This window comes from Podarcis gaigeae (genome assembly GCF_964106915.1).
Source record: "Podarcis gaigeae genome assembly, chromosome: 11".
NCBI classification, from domain to species: domain Eukaryota; kingdom Metazoa; phylum Chordata; class Lepidosauria; order Squamata; family Lacertidae; genus Podarcis; species Podarcis gaigeae.
This window is the reverse complement of record NC_139687.1, coordinates 20,098,435-20,118,952: the sequence shown is the minus strand read 5'-3', so window position 1 is coordinate 20,118,952 and position 20,518 is coordinate 20,098,435. Positions and strand designations below refer to the sequence as shown.

The 20,518-nt window shown below is 41.5% G+C and overlaps 1 long non-coding RNA gene across 1 annotated transcript in view; it reads right to left on the bottom strand.

Moving 5' to 3' along the window:
* Positions 1-999: 999 nt before the first annotated feature.
* LOC310827007 overlaps positions 1,000-20,518 on the bottom strand; it is a 31,531-nt gene continuing 12,012 nt past the window's right edge. Inside the window, exons 3-4 of the long non-coding RNA XR_014556127.1 lie at positions 14,301-14,507; positions 1,000-1,550 (exon numbers count right to left, since the gene is read on the bottom strand). This is a non-coding gene — a long non-coding RNA (uncharacterized lncRNA). The remainder of the gene's footprint in view (positions 1,551-14,300; positions 14,508-20,518) is intronic.

The following is a 20,518-nucleotide window of genomic DNA, read 5'->3' as shown; positions in this document are numbered from 1 at the left end:
ATTTTCTGTTATCTGCTGTGAACCCCTTTCTGTGCCTCCCTTCTCTTTTCAGACAAATTCCTCCCAAAATAATTCAGAAAGAGGTGGGTAAGCAAATCGCTTCCTCTGAAAATTTCAAAACTACCCTTGCAGGCATGCACACACCCCTCTGTACCTATCTGAAATTTAAATTGACCCCTTAGACACAATCCATTTGTTGTAACACAGTTAAAATGAACTTCTATAGTGAACATACACTACAATTTCAGATTTGACTGTTTGACTGAAAGTAAACCAGTATTCGTGTTTGAATGATGATACTGAAAAACAATTAATGTTGCCTTGCGTATTTCTAATGTGCATCATGTTATTGGTGCTTTGAAAATAAGAAACAGAAGCAAGGCTATAACAGATATTGGATTATCTCAGAACACACATTAATAATTGGTATAGCAAGAATAATATGAGACAGAGAAAAATCAGAAACAGCAGCTCTGTTCAATTGATTCCAGGAAACAGCCATAACTAATAGCTGCAATACAAATGCTTATGTCCCCCAAACCAAAAGATGTTATAAATCCTTAGAGCCTAAGATTGAATAACTCACTGGCTTTGGGAAGAATCACAAGTACTTTACAGATGTTAATGTTGCCTAGTCTGTGAAACATCCTCTGAGGGACTCCATTACCTCCCATGGTTATTTGCTCTGCTGTTAACTTATCATGAGAATAGTCGGCAGTAGAACAAATTACAAAGGGAAGCCCATCAATCAGGGATAGCTGTGATTAAAACCAAGCCTATAGAATCCACCATTTTCAATGGTGTACTATAACTTCCTTATTTATAGTCCAATAGAGTCCAATTTCAGGCAACCACAGACATACTTATACCTGGATTCGAAAGGTGGTTAGATCTTAAATTCTAGCACCTTTTTGTAGTCTGTAAAGACTGAGTAGATCTGTGAAGAGTTTTATGAGTGTCAAAAGGATGTTCTCTCTCCTAGTTGATGACCAAACAGAGGCATAGCTTGGTACATTTATTACTGGAAGGCAACATCATCAGTCCATGGTCAGTCACAATAGATAATAAGGCTAAAAGCTCTGTCTAGGTGCTCCCTTCTGATGCACCTTACTATATTCCAAGTTTAGCTCCTCTTTCACAATGGAATGTCATTCATGATGGTGGATGGGAAAGATGGCACTTCCAAGATGGAATCTATGGGATACCAGCCAACATCTTTGCCACTGAAGGTGGCATGAGTTGTAAATCTGTGGAGATGATCAAAAGGATGTCCAGTCTTGGATTCAGTGCTAAGTTTTCTTTTAGATAACCATGCTGCAAATTTATTTCCCCTCCCTTCAATTTTCTCCTCCAGATCAGGCCTGCACAACATGATCCACCAAACTAATTCCATCAGACAAGTTTTGGGGCCTGTCCATTGTTTGACAGCTCTCTTGTGGTGTTTATTCTTCTGTTTTGTTTCATAGCCTCCGGAAGGCCCAGTGGACTCGCAGATGCGGCACTGTGAGCTGTGCTTGGCTTCCGAGATTTCAACAAGTTGCACAGACCTGCTGAAAAACAATGCAGTTTTTAAGAAAGCTGGGCTTTAAAAGACTGGAGCCCCAAAGCTGCGAGATAGTGTCTAAATATAAATCCAAATATCTTTGATGCTTTGTCTTACATTCAGTGTAGGACAAAATAACCAGATTATGATCTAAATATTGTCATACACAATAGCTGCAGGTATGGCTATATCAATATGAATAGCAATTTTACAGCAATATATATTCACTTCCAGCTATTCTTGCCTGAGCCTTATGAATAAAGGCTAACCTTGGAGCCTATCATGACAAAAGTATCTAAACAACACAGGCATTGGAAAGAGGCATAAGTACAATAGCCAAAGTTGCATTTTACATTGGAGGGAAATGGGGGGGGGAGGCGAAATTTATTTTTGGTTTATGCACTGGGACTCTTGATGGCATATTGTGATTATTTTCCACACTCGCACCTGATCCCAACATTTCCTCAGCAGGAGTTACGTACTCAAAAGTAGCATATAATTGAAATAACTTGTACGCTGAATGTGATGTGAATGTTTTGAGTTAAGCTAGACAGGACCAGGTGGGCAACCATTTCCATTCCTTTACTCTGATGTAGACATTAATTTTCCTTATGGTGTAGGGTTTCAGTCAAGAATGTTTATATTTTCAGCAGGTAAAGATGCCCCTCCTTCTTCAAGCTTTCAGGGAGAGGTGAGTCACAGTGGGCATCAAGAGCAATCTGTTTTTGCTGTGGCTGCTTTGTAGTTTTCTATGAGGAAGTGGAGGCAATAGGAAAGATTGGCTGTACATGCATATTTTCTCCAACCAACAGCTCCTCCATCTTGTCTTGAGCAAGTTTCCGTTTCTTTGCTTTCATCTAGGGATGGGCAAATCTTTCAGTTTAAATGAGAAATCCTAGATTGCTCCTTTTCCACAAAGGTTTCTTTTTTATAAAAAAAAAAATAGTTTGCAAAAATATTCAAAACATTTTGAGTGCCTTCCTCTTAATTCACTCATTTATAAGAAATTATTCCTAATGCACTTTTGCATGTTATTTACACTAATATGCAACTTTTGTGTACACTTTACCTTTGGCATGCTTTTTCGTACACAACCTTTTGGTTGGAGATAGCTCAAGAAGTGTGAGTTATGTAGGGTTCATATTAACATGAAAACTGAATTAATTTATCCCCCTTCCATACTCTCATTCAGTCTAAAACCTGCCCCATACTTGTTCAGCACTTCTTAGACTCAGAAAATGGGGAAAAAGGCAAAGATCTGCATAGGCTATTAGCATAGCTGTGACATTTCAATGGAGACGTCCACATGGTAGGTTCATGTAGATGTTGGGAAGCATGATGGGGAATAGTTAATTTAATTTGTACAAAGAAACAAGAGCATTACCTTGCTGATATTTACCATAGATTAGCTATCATGGTATCATTAGCTAACAAAAATATTGTGACTTTAGACTCACTTAGTGATTCTTCAGTTTTGTCTAGTACTACTTCAATCAACATCAAAGGTAAGTATATTTTCTTTGGTTTGAGACCTTGTAACATAGATCACTGTATCATCTTAAAGGACTTCTAAATTATGAAAGAAAACCCATCTTTCCTCTCCTCCCACCTCCCTATCCCAACTCATAAATCTGCCATGCCCTTTAAGCGATAGTACTGCTTGCACAGGTTGTTATTCAGTACAGAGTCAATATTTGACTAATTCATTGAGAAGTGTCTCTCAGAATTATTATTTCAAATTCAGGTCAAATATATCTTGTTTCCACTAAATCAAGACAAAAAAATATTTTATGTGGATATACAAAAGATTTGGTTGCAATTTTTATGGGGTATGATTGTTTTTTTCCACCCATAATTTCCAGATGAGGAATCTTGAAATATCATAATAAAGTCATTATTTCCAGTCCAGTGTCCTTATACGCTGTGGAAGGACATTCAACATACATAGATTTCTGAATAAATTATTGAAATCTACTATCTGCATCATTGCGGAAATAGCAGAGTATTGTGCCACTGATTTCTGGATTTATTGCCTTTAACGTAAGTCATCAAAAAGTTGAGGAACCAAAGCAGGTCTGGGGACTCTTTGGCTGTCCAGGTATTATTGGACTGCAACTCTTATCATCCCTGAGCATTACCAAAAAAGAGGGCAGAAATAAGGCAACATATTCAAACTTTTATTAACACACAAAAACAGAATAACCAATAGACACCATACTGATTCCCAAAAGTGATCTCCAAAGTCAACACAAGAACAATTTCATTACCCATGGGCAGTAGCGAGCTCACAGCATAACTTCACCAGGCTCCATGTTTGTTTGCTTATTACAATTGTATTCTACCTTCCCTCCAAAGATCAGAAGGGGGCGTCCATGTTTTTCTTCCTCTCCATTTTCCTCACATGAGGCAGGTAAGGCTGAGTGACTGACTTGCCCAAAGTCACCCAGTGAGTTTCATCCCTGAGTAGGGATTTGAAGTCTGGTATCCCAAGTCATAGCCCAACACCATCAAACCACACCACACTGCTCCTTGAGCATGAATATTAACTGAAAGGCTAAAGAGTCAATGGTAGAGCAGATTTGAGGGCTGCTTTAAACCAAGTTCAGCAAGGTTGGGAAAGCCTTGGCTTGGCTTCCTCTTCAACCTTCTCTTGTACTTCATGCAGCTCATTGTAGCTCTTGTCGCTCGTTTGTGCATATGAGCATAATATTCCTTGACTCTAAAAGCAGAGGCTAAAAGATATATTTTGACTTTCACAAATAGCAGAGAGGCATAATACATTGGTTCATTTTACACAAAAGGCTTACATCTCGCTTTATAGCCCCTCAAAGTGGCTTGCAAAAGATTCTCAAAACAAAAGTCCCGTTCGAATCAAGTAGTGCAAGAACAGAAATTAGCCAATGTCCTTGTGTAACCAGAATTATCCAGGTAATGTTTCCTGAACTTGACCTTGTCATCCAGCTCTGGTTTCCTACCACACAGCAGCTCCCACCAAATTCCTCTGGGGCTAGTGAGTGGGACGAAGAATCAACTGGATCTCACTCAGCTGGTGATGAAAGCAGCCACCTCTTGCTAGTAGTTGCCTGGTGGCAGTTCCAACCCAAATCCATTGAAACAAGGAAGGGAGGCTGAGAGGTTGGTTCTCACTCAGCCTGCAAGGTATCTCTATCAGGAGATGTTCTCTTGAATTGGTCCCAGCTGCTACAGCACAGAACAGATTTCTGAAATATTTCTTGCCCACAGCAAAACAATATATGCTTGGCTTTCTTAAGCACAAACGTTTCCGTGTAATGCTGCAGTCAATTTCCTTTTCGACAATTGATTTTATTATACCCTATAGTTGGGCACCTACGGTGAATTTAAAGATTATCAGCAATATGTATTCTTGGAAGCAAAAAACTCCTGCAGTTCTGCTGGCTCTTCCTGTAACTGCAGTTCAAAATTTAATATCCCCAGATTAAAGAAAGCATCTCTGTGCATTTCAAATGCTGAGAGAAGCAAAATTTTTGTAATGAACAAATAAATGATAAACATTACAATGAAGCTCATAAAAGGCCCAATATGTCTATCTACAGCGCACAGCTTAATAGAACTAAGCTGAACTAATTGGAATACCTTGTTCTGGAAGATCTCTCCCCCCCTCCCCAATTTTTATTTATGCTAGTTTTTATCCTAAAAACAACCTAGCCTATTCTCTGCCTCCATTTATACAGAGTAAGTACCTTTGAATGTGGATCAGCAGCAGAAAGACATTTGAATCCCCCTTTCCCAGCATTCAAGTAGATAAATTGCTCCACTTTAACCCCTCCATTGACAAGCAGCCATTCAAACAATGGATTTTTAGACAAGCACAGGGAGAGCTAAGACAACCACATCAATGTCCCTTTCCTTGGGCTCATGCGCAGATATCTGCATGGACAAAAGATGAAGAGCTGAATGCCAGATGTAATTTGACTGCTCAGGGAAATGCAGTGAGTAAGCTAAAACAGGTGTTTTTACTTCTTAATTTCTTGAGTGGCAAAGGGCTAATTTACACACATATTTTGCACATTAGGTGCAGACAACTGTATCCCACATGTTCAGTGCTTGCAAACATACTGTGATGCACATGCAATTAAGAAGCCTGTAGTCAGTAGTGTGCTTCCACCTGGTGTGGCATTTTAACCAGATCCATGCTTTATGGTTGGCTGTGCCTTTGTTGGTTGTTTAGTTGCACCACTTTGTAAAGAATTGGCAGGATCCAGATTGTGAATGCATCGGGAGGAAGGGGGGGAATTGCCTTCCTCTGTGGCCACATGGTCTAAACAACCAGTTTCCCACATGGTTAGATCTGTGTCAGATAATACCAATATAGGAACCTGCAGAATTTCCGCCAACTAGAATTAAACTGGTGTAAATTGCTGACCACCGAAGAATTGATGCTTTTGAATTATGGTGCTGGAGGAGACTCTTGAGAGTCCCATGGACTGCAAGAAGAACAAACCTATCCATTCTTAAGAAAATCAGCCGTGAGTGCTCACTGGAAGGACAGATCGTGAAGCTGAGGCTCCAAAACTTTGGCCACCTCATGAGAAGAGAAGACTCCCTGGAAAAGACCCTGATGTTGGGAAAGATTGAGGGCACAAGGAGAAGGGAACGACAGAGGACGAGATGGTTGGACAGTGTTCTCGAAGCTACAGACATGAGTCTGACCAAACTGCGGGAGGCAGTGGAAGACAGGAGTGCCCGGCGTGCTCTGGTCCATGGGGTCATAGAGAGTCGGACACAACTAAACGACTAAACAACAACAACAAATTGCCCCTATTCCAAACTCTGTTCAGGATCAGGGCAGAGGGCAGGCATCTGTTGCAGCACTGTAAACCTGAACCATAGAGCAGAGGTTTCAAAACAATTCCTGAATAGTATAGAAGAAAGTATAGACATGGCAGAAAACGTATAAGGGTGTGTGTGGCACTGTTGTCTAAACCACTGAGCCTCTTGGGCCTGCTGACTGGAAGCTTGGCAGTTCAAATTTGCACGATGGGGTGATTGCTCTGTCCCAGCTTCTGCCAACCTAGCAGTTTGAAAGCACACCAGTGCAAGTAGATAAATAGGTACTGCTGTGGTGGGAAGATAAACGGCATTTCAGTGCGCTCTGGTTTCCGTCACAGTGTTCCATTGAGCCAGAAGCAGTTTAGTCATGCTTGCCACATGACCCGGAAAGTTGTCTGTGGACAAACGCTGGCTCCTTCAGCCTGAAGCAAGATGAGCGCTGCAACCCCATAGTTGGCTTTGACTGGATGTAACTGTCCAGGAGTCCTTTACCTTTTTGCCTTAAGGGAAAGGTTTCTGCATCTACCAGAAAAAAAATTAACAAATTTTGACACAATATCGTTTAATGACCTCACTAAATGGCATAAATCTGATTGTGGCTCCATTGAAAAATACTGGCTGCATTCAAATTCCAATGTTGTGGAATGACACTGGATGGCCTCTTGTGTTTGATCTGTTATGGCTGTTTCACACAAGAGAGAGGCAGAAAAATGAAAATGAAGTCTCATTTGGGACTATACATTTCCACCAGTCTGGATCCTTCGGACACATTTGTAACCTGGGAGAGCTACAAACATAAGCAGCCTTTCTCTCCTTCCACACTCTTATCCATTTGTTATGTCTCTTATCCTTCCAGTTTTCTCAGCTGACTCCTTTCAGTTCCCATTCTTGTGTTACAGAATAGAATTTGAGGAATGCATGTTGGGTCCTAATGCCCTACTGTTTCATTATCGCCTATCCTTCCCCCACAGCTGCTGACTGCCCTTTAGCAGGGTTGACCTAATTATACCTCCAGACACACTGCCCAGACTTGTGCCCCGGGGAGGTCACTTTGGTGCTGCTAATGCAGACATTTGACTTCACCCCTGGAGGCATACTCCATTGTCTCTTGAGACAGACAGATGCCAACAATGAGATTTTAAGAATAAAAATAAAACACCGTGATTTTAATAATTGCCTTCAAAAATCGAGGAGGATTCATCCACCATTCCTTATAATTTAGTCAGTAAATCAAGCATTTGCATCCTCATTTAATCCATAACATGCTGCTAGTTGCCCAGTAATTGCAGTTCATTAACAGGCAGAAGGCAAGACAAAAATGCAGGCATACATTTTGATTATTTTTTTTTATTATTCTTTTGGTTCCCATTCTCTGGAACCAAATGAAAAGGGCAAAATCATCACATAACTGCCTTATTTCATGATAACAAATCTATCTGATGATGTTTCTACACCATTTATTACTTGTTACTTTACAATTAAAAGCTTTCTTTCTTTCTTTCTTTCTGGCTCAAAGACTCAAATATTTTTTAGTTGTTTGTGGATTGGTTAAAGGTACTTTTGCAACAGCCTTTAATGACATTTCCAGAGCAGTTTACAAGAAAGAATGGAAAGTTAAAATGTAAACACAAACTAACAATAATAAACTAAAATGCATTAATGTATTTAAGTTGTGTGTGTTTTAGGAACTGTCTAAGCCCCTCTAAAAATAGGACAGAACATATATAGTAAAAGCATTATGGGCAGTAAAGGTGAACCAAATTCTCCTCCAAAAGCCACCCATTTATTATGCTCTCCGGTTCTAAGTGTATTGGTTAAGTGAGCAATTATTTTTCACTGGGTCCTGACAAAAGATCAGGGACTGCATAGAATCATAAGAATGGTTTACTAATGGATGATCTATGACACATTCAGGTGAACATGACATGTTAATTCCCCAGAAGGCAAAATGATCCCATAACCCAAATGGATTGGTGACACACATATTTATAAACATGTCCCCTGTTTTCATCACTTTTCATTCACTTGGATCACTTGGCTGCTCTGCTAAAGTTCAATTGATATTGTCAAGGTATTTTAATTTACTCTAAAATGGTTTCTCTGCCCACAGCTTTTTATGCTATAATGGCCCATTAAAAATTCAAAACTGAAATATGCTCCTCTACGGATTGTTACCTTCCTTCCTCTCACCCTGGTTTTTGCAATTCAGAGAGATTCATCCTCCGGACTGAACCAATACCTTTTCCTTTAGCATATATATTTTTAAAGGATATGGAAACTTTGCAGCATTAAAAATTACTGGAATTTAGGAGCAGAATTTTTACTGCCCTTCCTCTGAAAGCTGAAATTGGATAATTGCTATCGCTGTACATCCTTTTTTCCCCTTCTAGCTTTTGATCTTGACAAACCCTCTCCCTAATTTCCACATTAAGCACATAAAAAAGGAAGTATCCTGGTGCTCGGATTATCAGAAAATAGTTAGGGGCGCCCTTAATGAAATTTACAAGCTCCCATTTTATCCAAAGCAATGGAGAGAGAGAGAGAGAGAGAGAGAGAGAGAGAGAGAGAGAGAGACCTACCTACATAATCCTGACACAAAAACCATGCACAAACTCTATGCAATAGAATGAAATATATTTAGCCCCCTCCCCCATCTCTCTCCCTCCCCCTCTCTCTCCCCACTTTTCACCTTCTGCAGATTCAGGACTGTCCCTGGAAAATAAGGACACTTGGAGGGTCTGAAATCATACAGTATATATATTTTTTCTACTTGGCCTACTATTTTCCCATTCTGCATAATATGAAAATTCATTCCTTGTGACCTTTGGTTGCTCATCCACACCAGTTTCTGGGTAGCTTTTAGGCTCGGTTCAAAATGCTCCCTATTACTTTAAAAAAAGGTAAAGGTAAAGGACTCCTAGATGGTTAAATCCAGTCAAAGGCAACTATGGGGTTGTGGTGCTCATCTTGCTTTCAGGCTGAGGAAGCCAGCGTTTGTCCACAGGCAGCTTTCCAGGTCACGTGGCCAGCATGCCTAAACCGCTTCTGGCGCAATGGAACACTATGACGGAAGCCAGAGTGCATAGAAACGCTATTTACCTTCCTGCCACAGTGGTACCTATTTATCTACTTGCACTAGCGTGCTTTTGAACTGCTAGGCAGGGACAAAGCAACTGGAGCTCATCCCATTATGCGGATGTGAACCACCAACCTTCTGATCGGCAAACCCAAGAGGCTCAGTGGTTTAGACCACAGTGCCACCTGCGTCCCTTTATCCCTCTAAAATCTGCATCTTACTAAGTTATTACAGAAGGTATGGGGACATGGATTTCTCTTGCAATTCCACTGTGTTTTACTCAGAGAGGACCACTGAAATTAATAGACTTCAGTTAGTCATGTCTGTTAATTTTGTTGTTGTTGTTTAGACATTTAGCCGTGTCCGACTCTTCGTGACCTAATGGACCAGAGCACGCCAGGCACTCCTGTCTTCCACTGCCTCCCGCAATTTGGGCAAACTCATGTTGGTAGCTTCGAGAACACTACTCCAGCTATTACTAGCATTCAGCAAAGCCACAAACCACAGTTCTCTCTAGTTGATCACAGTAGAGCCATATGAATTACAACTGCTGAAAACTTTCAATGATTGGAATTATAATAGCCTTTTAACAAGACTAAGCAGAAGATACTGCATGCATGGAGAAGGACAGGGAAGGAACCCTGTCCCATCTTCCAGCATCTGAAAGTTCAGTCATGTAGGAGATGGGGCAAACACTCTCTCTGCTGGTCTAGAGGACATGACCTGAATGAATGGACTCAAGAAAAGTCACTGTTGCCCCTTTATCACTCTTTCATGCATTCCTGAAAAGGAATGACTATTCTTCAAGTCTGCATGAGATACCACCCAGATAGTTAGTTTCTGGGAACACAGAACAATATATCTCAATGAGAAGCCAGAGGAGACAGTCTTTTCCTTTCCTTACTACAGCATATTGGAAATTGACAGGCTGAAGGGCAGAATGGCACATTCCTAATGTGTCAACTGTGTATGAGGGATGGTAGTGGAATATGAGTTTATGGATTGAACTAGAGAAAAGGGGAATTTGCTGACCCGAACCACTTCATTGTTGAGTGTTGTGAAATTCCCTTGTCACCCATTTGTTATGCTTGTGTTTGTCGATGAAGTGCAGTGGTTTATAGCTTGCACTGAACCACACGTAAGGTTTGTTGGATTTCAGCAGAAATCAAACTACATATTTCCTTCCTATAAGATTCAGCATACCTCTACTCCAATGATTAGGGCTGTGATATGTGGAGTACAGAGAGCATTGTGGCATCTGATCAGAGAAATTAAATACCATACCCTGGACTTTAGCCCAGGCTAACTCTGCATAACTTTTAGGACCGGTTGTTGCACTCACACAGGGCATTCACAAGTTCCATCACTATGTTTGTTTGACATGCCTGCAAAGATTCTGACAGATCACGAGCCACTGGGAACCACCTTTACAAACCCCATAAGAGCCCAGCAACATTGGAATGAGTGGTTATTCAACTACAGAAGTATGACATATAGGTAATAAATTGCTGGCCCTGTTAGGGACTCCAGCTGAGCAATGAAGTCACTGTTCCCCGTGATTAAGTGATAATATATCAGGTGGAAGAGGACAAAGGGAGATGGTCATCTCAGGTGGCAGATCCTGGGAAGATGACAGGGCAGCTCTCTAGCCATTCCTCATGAGCCCCCTGGCCATACCCATCTGTTGGGAGGATATACCTTTGAGTGCCACACAATCTCTGCCCTTTGCCACCTAAATTAGCATGTCTCACTTGGGCGTGGTAAATGGAGCTCTTCAGTTGCCAGTGTTGGAGTAAGATTCATCTGCCAGATGTGCTTATTTGGAATGGGGAGGGTGCCACCTTGCCCTCCACTTTGGCCAGCATAGGTCCTATCATGCCCCAGGCTGATGAGTTGGGTTCCAGATCAAGAACGTGGGTGTTATATATTCATGTAACCTTTAAGAAAGCCACATTCTCTCTCGCCATATCTCTCTCACAGTTTGACTGTCTCTGTGTCAACCACACGCTAGACTATGTTACAACTGGAACAATTGTTGCTGTTTTGAACACTTGGTACATTCACTTGCCTCTGGAGCCCAAGGACAGGCTGTCTGGGAACCACATGTGTATGTGTGTTACCAGAATCCACAGAGGCAGTTGCCTTATGCTAATTGGCCCAACTACCTTGGTATTGTCTACACTGACTAGCAGAACCTGCAGGAGTTCCAGCCCTATCTTGAGATGCCAGGTCCTCAATCTGCAACTTTTTTGATTGCAGAACAGTTACTCTGCTCTCTTCTCCACATAAACATGGCACCACTCCACCCTAAATGTTGTGACTGGCTCTTTTACCATTGCCACTTCTCTATAGTTGAATCCAATAATAATCTTCCACCCTCAAGTTCATCCATTTAATATATAATGTAGTTACTTATAAGAAAATGACTACAATACAGGTTTGCCTGTCCATCTTGGTTGTAGGTCCTATAACTGATTCCAGCTACAAAAGCTGAGACTGCTGAACAGACTCTTGGGTCTTGTTTGGGTTTTTTTTTTTAATTTGGGAGGGTTTGTTGCTCTAATTGATATTAATTTTTGTAACTTTATTTTTAGATCTTACTATGATTTATGTGGCAATTGTTCAGTTTGGTTGTGTACTTTGGAATGTGTTTTATTTATTGTTTATGGCTGCTTTTGTTATATTTGTAATTATGTAATGTTTTCATGTTGTAAGCCTCCTTGAGCATGGTTTGAACTATGAGAAGGTGGCCTGCAAATAAAAGGATGTATGTATGTTAAATGAGAAATAAACAAAAAAAATCAGTGGTGGCGGCAAGCTTCAATTAAAATCCTTAAGTCACATGGGGCTAACGTTTAAGCATTTTCTGAAAGAAATGGTTGGTTTGCACTAAGAAGGTACTGTTTATTTCTGCCTGCACAGTCACCCTTCATGTGGTTTTCAAAACTGGCCTCAGTTGCTGAATGGGTTATTCTTCCACCATTCATAAAGCAACATTGAATTCTGCATTCTTCCTTGAACTCTGGAACCCAGACTTGGCTAGAGACATCACTCAAACAACAATGCTGAGTGAATCTGAAAGGTTTTGAGTTTGATTCTAATTGCTGTGTGCAAAACTGGAACTCATACTGACAATGTGACAAAGCAAATGTGTCACTTCCCGTGCAATATTTACATTAAGTAAATACAAGCTTTTCATTTACGGAACTAATCTGCACATGCTCCCCACCGTGCTGTTTCGTGCCCAGTAACATCTTTGAAAGGATTGGGAGGCAACATACTGTACTGGAAGGCTCCAAATTCTGCTTTATTGCTTTGGGGAAAAGAAGGAAATTGTTGATGTGACCCTTGCTTAGGGCCTTTGCAGATGATTAAAAATCTGGCATTCTACTATTTGCATTAGTGCAGCTCCACTTTCTAGAAGGAGGTGTGGCCCTTCTGCAAGGGTAAGCCATGAAGTTCTTTCTGACCCTACAATTGTACCTATTTTCCGAGGACATTCCCAGATTTACAGAAGCCATCCCAGTTTCTGATTTAATCCCAGAATGTCCCGCTTTTCCTTAGGCCACCCCTATCTTCACCTGAAAAATGTTGGAGTGGAGACCTCTATTGTTATCAGAGAAATGTTGGAGGGTATGAAATAGGATTTCCCTATTTTCAATGGAGAAATATTGGAGGGTGTGCTATTTGGGGTGTTGGGAGAACAAGATATGCATTCTAGAACCACAGTAGGTGAAAAGATGGCATTCAAAGAGCAAGGTTATTCTTATTCTTATTTAAGTGGCCACTATGTGGTTGGGATGCGGGTGGCGCTGTGGGTTAAACCACAGAGCCTAGGACTTGCTGATCAGAAGGTTGGCGGTTCGAATCCCCATGATGGGGTGAGCTCCCGTTGCTCGGTCCCAGCTCCAGCCAACCTAGCAGTTCGAAAGCACGTCAAAGTGCAAGTAGATAAATAGGTACCACTCTGGCGGGAAGGTAAATGGGAAGGTAAACGGCGTTTCCGTGCGCTGCTCTGGTTTGCCAGAAGCGGCTTAGTCATGCTGGCCACATGACCCGGAAGCTGTACGCCGGCTCCCTCAACCAATAAAGTGAGATGAGCACCGCAACCCCAGAGTCGGCCACGACTGGACCTAATGGTCAGGGGTCCCTTTACCTTTACTTTATGTAGTTGGGCAATGCAACTGTAATTGTGATTTTAACATTTGCTCTGTATTGCAAGCCACCTTGTGATAAATACTGATGTCATAGAAAGAACCTAAGTAAATAAATACAAGGGCAGCCTTGGTGGCTACAACTTCTGATTGTTATAAAAAACAAAACCCCTGATGAGCTATGCTTTTCTTTGGATGTGTATTTGTAGGCATATGGTGTGTGTATATCCAGCTTATATCCAGTGATGTCTATGCTACCCATACATAACAAAATATGAGTAAGAGTGTACAAAGGATTGGAGACTTTGGGGTTGAAGACGGAATGGTGTAACAGGAATCTTCAATCTCATCATAAAGAGGTGATATTCTTCATCGCTATGTCTTCTCCTACAACTTACATTTCAACCAGAACCTACAATCACAATAGATACCCTAACTAAGGGGAATATTGCATTTCTCTAACAAAATATGGCAGCCCGGACATTGGGATACATGAACAGTCTCCCCAGAAGAAGAAAAACTACTTGAAGATGTCTGTGTTGCTCATCTCAAACTAGGAGTAACAATTAGGCTTGTATAGCATATGGGGAGGATCTGAGATCTTGGGAACAGAACAATATAAAGGGGGTCTTCAGTTTCATCTTTCATCCAATGGAGGGGGCTGGGCATGTGAGGGGCATATGAGGAAAACATGAGGAATTATAAAATCATTTACCTCTTTATCTAGCAGTATGCTCAGTTTCCTTTTTCTGGAAGATAAATCTTTCAGAAATGTTGCTACCAAACGTGTCAACCACAGCTGTCAGAAGATGCACTGCCAAGATGTGTAAATGAGATCTCTCTTTCATTTCTATGGTAACCTCTCTTGTGTGAATAGAATTCATAGACTCCAAATATCTTGGCTGGTCTTTTGTAGGCTGATCTGCCAACAAAAAGGTGTGGAAACAATAATGCAAGATGTGCAAAATGTAGCAAATGGAATGTGTCAGTCAAAAGTAGCTAATCGTCTAAAATTTACATCTATTCTCCAAGTTGTGAACAAAAGAATATTGCAGTTTCAAGCTTACATAAGAAGCTTAACTCTTGAGGAACCTTGACAGATTTGGTCAAAATTCAGAATATATATATATATATATATAGAGAGAGAGAGAGAGAGAGAGAGATAAAAAGAGTGATTTGTATGTCAGCGGGAGGAACATTTTAAGAATGGTCTCCGGAGCATCTGTTATCTCTGGCTAGCTCACAGGTTCTATACACGAAATGGTTGCAATATAGTACAAGGCACTATAAAAATAGGTATGCATGCCAATAGCACAAATCCTTTTGCCTAAAAAAATGTGCCTGTTTGTCTTATGTGGAGAACATTGCTATAGTTAATATGACACACAGAAAGATAATACTAATAATGAATTATCTTAAAATACCACACTTTTTGCTTTCTAAAGATTCAAGATGGGCCTCAGAACCTCAGCAGTGAACCCAACCGCTACTGAAGTTCAATATTTTGCACCTTCTCACTAAATTAAGAAATTGTAGCTTGTGTGTTTGTGCTGTCATTAAACTACAATGCAATGATAGAGCTAGTGCTATACCAAATCACAGCCTCCAATTTTTCAGAACTTTTCCTTTCCCTGAAAGCCTCTTTCTCAAAGTGCTTAATAATTTATTCCTAATTTTGGTGGCTTCAGATTCCGGCTTACCTTATTCGTTGCAATGTGGCTATGGGTGGTGTATGCGCTTTTCTTTCCGTCAAACACTTCGCCAGCAACATAAACTTCTTTTGGTGGCTTACAATAAATACAGTCTAAAACCATTATTGAAAATGCAAGATTAAGAATGTGCACTTTTAGGGGATTGTCAAGGGGGTTTTGGACAATTTAGGAAGGAGGGGAGGCGAAGAGAGGAAGAAAGAAGAGTGCTTTCCATAGCCACATATCCTGGGTTTAGTCGACAAAAACAGTATGATAGTTGCCCATTCAACCTTCTCTAAGCTATAGCAACAGTAATACAGACAGCAGCTTTATCATGTTATAGCGTTTGCACTAGTTAATGAAGCATCATCGCTAGCTATCAGTATAAGTGACAAAGCTAGCCCTGGGATATTAGGGTTCCTCTCATGTCGTTTCCTTCTTGCTCTGTAAGTTTTACAAAACGACTAGTGAAAAGTCTGTGAAATGTCTTGGGTACATCAACCGGTGTGAAGGGAGGCCTCCAGGCCCTTTCCCCATCACTCCTGTTTCATTTTCTCCAGGAGTTTTCTCTCCCACTAAATCTGTATTTCTTCTACCCCATGTCTGGATGCAGGACTGGCTTAGCAGGAATCCATTAAAAGAATTTTAAAAAGAAACACATCCCTTCCATACTGGGCAAACATTTCTGCCACTGCAGATCTAGGGGGTTGTGAGTTTCTTTCATACTAGGAATGGGAAATATGTTTGGTTAAGTTCACATTTAAATGCTAATTTACTTAATTTGCACTGGGCTCATCTGAACTTCCATTTGTGCAGTGGTTTGAAGGCACAGATCCAGGTAGATCCAGGCACAATCCAGGTAGAAGCAGGGGTTTTTTGGGGGGGGAGTTGTTTTGCCCCATTGAGAAAACCCACTGCTGAATCGGAACAAATGTCAATTAGTTTTCCTGCATTTTAGTGTTTGTTCCATTTCAGCACCCAAAGCATGGACCTGTGCCTACAAATTGCAACACTAATGGAAGTGTGGATGAGCCCATTCCTGAAAGAATATGCAACCTGAAAGCCAAATTTTGCAGTGCAGTACTCCAGCCAGGAGTTACTGGGCTAAAGTGTGCATTTAAATGAATACATTGCTGAAAGTAACATTCAAAATGCATTACATTCATTGAAACCCCTTGCCCAAACATGTAAAAAAAATTAAAAATGTATTAAGCCGTATATATTAGGAGAAATTTGCACTAAAACACTGATCAATTTCACAATATATATATATATTGCGCTTCAAGACCCCCAAGCCACCCCAGGAGAATAAAGACACAAGGACACAGAATTTGGGTCAATGTTAATGGGCAAAATTTAGGCCATAACTTTATTGGTTACAGAATGTGAGCGGTATTGGCTTAGGCATTGGCATCAGCAGACTATATCTGACTCCTGCCTGCCTTGCAGGGAGTCTGATAAGGGTAAACCACCAGTAGCAGGAGCCCTGCCCATGTGGATCAACTGGAGCCCCCCTTGTTTCCCGCTGGGGTTGTGGCATGGCCCTAGCCCCTCCCCGGGCTTTGGACAAGATCCACACCCCCGAATTCCTTTAACGGAATACCCTTACGCATGGAGGGGCAAGTGATGGCCACATGTCACCTCCCCTGCACATCCATTTTGACCATGTCTACTTCACATACCCACAACTATGGAAACCCAGTTTCCTGTCTCATGAATTGCACTCCAACTGGTTTCCATAAGCCCCTGATCCCACTGCAACTGGGACTGTTCCCAATCTGCCCTGTTCCATGCACATCTTTGCTTCTGTGTTCCTTACATCCCTTCCTGCACCCCATTTCCTTCCCCTTCCCTTTATCTCATGGCTTGCATCTTCCTCCTCCACCATCTCTTCTGGATTCCACTCCCGCCATCCCCCCCCCCAAAAAAAAAAATCACATGAAACTTCTGCTCTTCTGATAGAGGCACTGGCTTTACCTTTCAAGGATCAGGAGGTGTGGTTCATTTCATGAAGGCAGATACCAGCGGGAAGGGGGGGAGTGTGAACCAGTGATCAGAAACATGGAAATAAAGTCTAGCAATGGAATGACTCAGATTTCCCTAATACCAGATGCTGAAATAAACATTCTGTCTCACCTTCCAGTCCTCTTACCCATAATCAGCTTACAGCACACAGCTTAGCTCTTTCCCGTCGGTGGGCTTCTCTCCACCTTTTTCTCCAACGTCATTATTTTTATAAGGCAATTTTGAGATAAATGTTAAAGATATATAATCCTGGGGTGAGAAAATTCATAAGCATGGAAAATAGCTCTGAATGAAGATGTAGGCGCTAACACAATGAATAAGAAACCGGAACAATAGCATTGCATTGTTAGCTTTCTCACAGAGATGCTTTGGGATTAAATATGTGTGATGTACCCAGATAAAACTTCAGCAACTAATAACAGAATCTACCTCCATTGTATCCTGCTGTAAAGGAGGAAACAAATGTTTGTTTGTTTGTGTTGTTTTGTTTTGCAACAGCAGGGCTTTCTGGGGCCCGTTGCACAACAATGTTTACAGGATGAAATAACTGAAAGAGCCTACCCAAGAATTTACACACACATACAGGGTACAGAACTATGGGGTGTTTAATGCTCCAGACCTAGAAAGAAAGGCCTGAAGTTGCACCCCCTGGGCAAAGACAAAGCACAGAACCTTGGAACACAATATATTGTTAGGAGTTTGTGGGTGCCAGACTTCTAATCCCTATAATCTGAAGGCAGCCCTGTTTAGGGAAGCTTTTAATGTTTAAAAGGTTATTGTATTTTAGTGTTCTGTTGGAAGTCGCCCAGAGTGGCTGGGGTATAAATAATAAATTATTATTATTATTATTAGTGCAAAAATATAAATCAGACTAGCTGATTGCCTGAGAAATGGGCGATTAAGAAAACAAAGGAAAGAGGGCCTCTGTCAGATGACCAATGGGTGGGGCTCTCCTCCAGCTCTTAGTGAGGACAGAAAACAGGCTTTAAATAAAGTATGTGTTTTTTCAAAGAATCATAGTTGGAAGGGATCCTGAGGATCATGTAGTCCAACCCCCTGCAATGCAGGAATATGCACTTGTCCCATATGGGGATTGAACCTGCAAACCTTGGCTTTATCAGCATCACACTCTAACCGACTAAGCTAGAGGCTGGAGGCAGAAAGCTGAATGCTGGAAAGGCAAAGTAACAGCTGTGGCTGATTTCTTTGAGAATCCAAGGCTGTGGCTATGGAAGAAGCAAGATCTTCTTGGGGTGTGAACTGTGAACTCCTCCATTGTAGGCTCAGGTTGTGTATAGGTGCAAATAAATCATATAGCATAAAGACACAACAGACTACACTGCCTCATTTCCTAAAGGAAACGCAAAACTTGAGTAAGTGCCTTGAATCCCTGGAATCTTGCACATTAGAGAGATTGGGGGGGGGGCAGCAACAATGATGGAGACAGCTGCTTCTGCCAGTGAGAGAGCCAGTGTGGTGTAGTGGTTAAGAGCTGTAGACTTGTAATCTGGGGAACCGGGTTCGCGTCCCCGCTCCTCCACATGCAGCTGCTGGGTGACCTTGGGCCAGTCACACTTCGTTGAAGTCTCTTAGCCCCACTCACCTCACAGAGTGTTTGTTGTGGGGGAGGAAGGGAAAGGAGAATGTTAGCCACTTTGAGACTCCTTCGCGTAGTGATAAAGCGGGATATCAAATCCAAACTCTTCTTCTTAGGAATGCTGTGCCCTTGCCCCAGGCAGGCTTACAGAACAGCACCTGACAGCATCTCAAATAGAAACCAGCCAGAGTCCAACATGATTCAACAGGACTGACTTTTTTCTTTGGCAAGCAGAGAAAGCAACACCAAAAGATGCCATGAAGGAGCTGACCTCTATTTCACTCAGGGAAGAAAAGGAAATGGTGGAGGCCACCTGACAGTTATTGCTGCACCTCCTCTTCATTTAATCCATTCTTTCCTGAGGTCTGGATGACATCAGGCACCAGTGGTGGTTTCTGATGTACAGTTGAATCAATTGAATCCATCACAACAGTTTATATGGGTACACATAAGGTAAAGATAAAGGACCCCTGGACAGTTAAGTCCAGACAAATTCGACTTTGGGGTGCAGCGCTTATCTCCACTTTCAGGCCGAGGGAGCCAGCGTTTGCCACAGATAGCTTTCTATGTTATGTGGCCAGCATGACTAAATCGCTTCTGGCGCATGGAATACTGTGCCAAGTACCCGAGTACATAGAAATGCCATTTACCTTCCCACCGCAGTGGTACCTATTTATCTACTTGCACTGGCGTGCTTTCGAACTGCTAGGTTGGCAGGAGTTGGGACAGAGCAATGGGAGCTCAGCCCATCGCGCAGACCTGAACTGCTGACTTTATGGTCATCAAGCCCAAAAGGCTAGGTGGTTTAGACATGTGGTTTAGTTATGTGGGAACACATAACTGACACACAACAAAGTCAAAACAAAAAAAATTCCTTCCAGTAGCACCTTAAAGACCAACTAAGTCAGTTCTTGGTATGAGCTTTCGTGTGCATGCACACTTCTTCAGATACTTCTTCAGTGTATCTGAAGAAGTGTGCACGCACACGAAAGCTCATACCAAGAACTGACTTAGTTGGTCTTTAAGGTGCTACTGGAAGGAATTTTTTTTGTTTTGACTATGGCAGACCAACACGGCTACCTATCTGAAACACAACAAAGTGGCAGCTAAATTTCGGGCTGGTGGTTGGAAAGAATAGTGGAGTCAGGTAAAAGGGATTATTTTACTTTACTGATGTTGTGAATGATGGCACTGAACGTGAGTCAAGGACAAAGCAAGTGGTTTTCTCTCTTCCCATATAATCCTTGCAACAAACCTGTGAGGTAAGTTTGATTTGGAAATGGTGACTGCCCCCCCCCCCAAGGTCACCAAGTAAATGAAGTGATCTCTCTGATATATCTACAGTGAGCTATATAAAATTAGGGCTTTGCTTTAGTAGTTGTTCTCATTATTAATATTACCTGACCCTTTGCCTCTTGCTGAATTAGCTGAGCTTTGTCCCATTGATTTGCATTTTATTATGTGCCATATTAATTGTGCTCCCCTCCCCTATTGACTGTTTCCTTACTACCTGCCAGAACTTTGCCTTTTATCTGTCTATTTACTGCTATCTTATTATGCACCCCTCTTTTATCTACCCTACTCTTTATGGCTGCTTTTCATCAGCATTGCTAGTTGTCT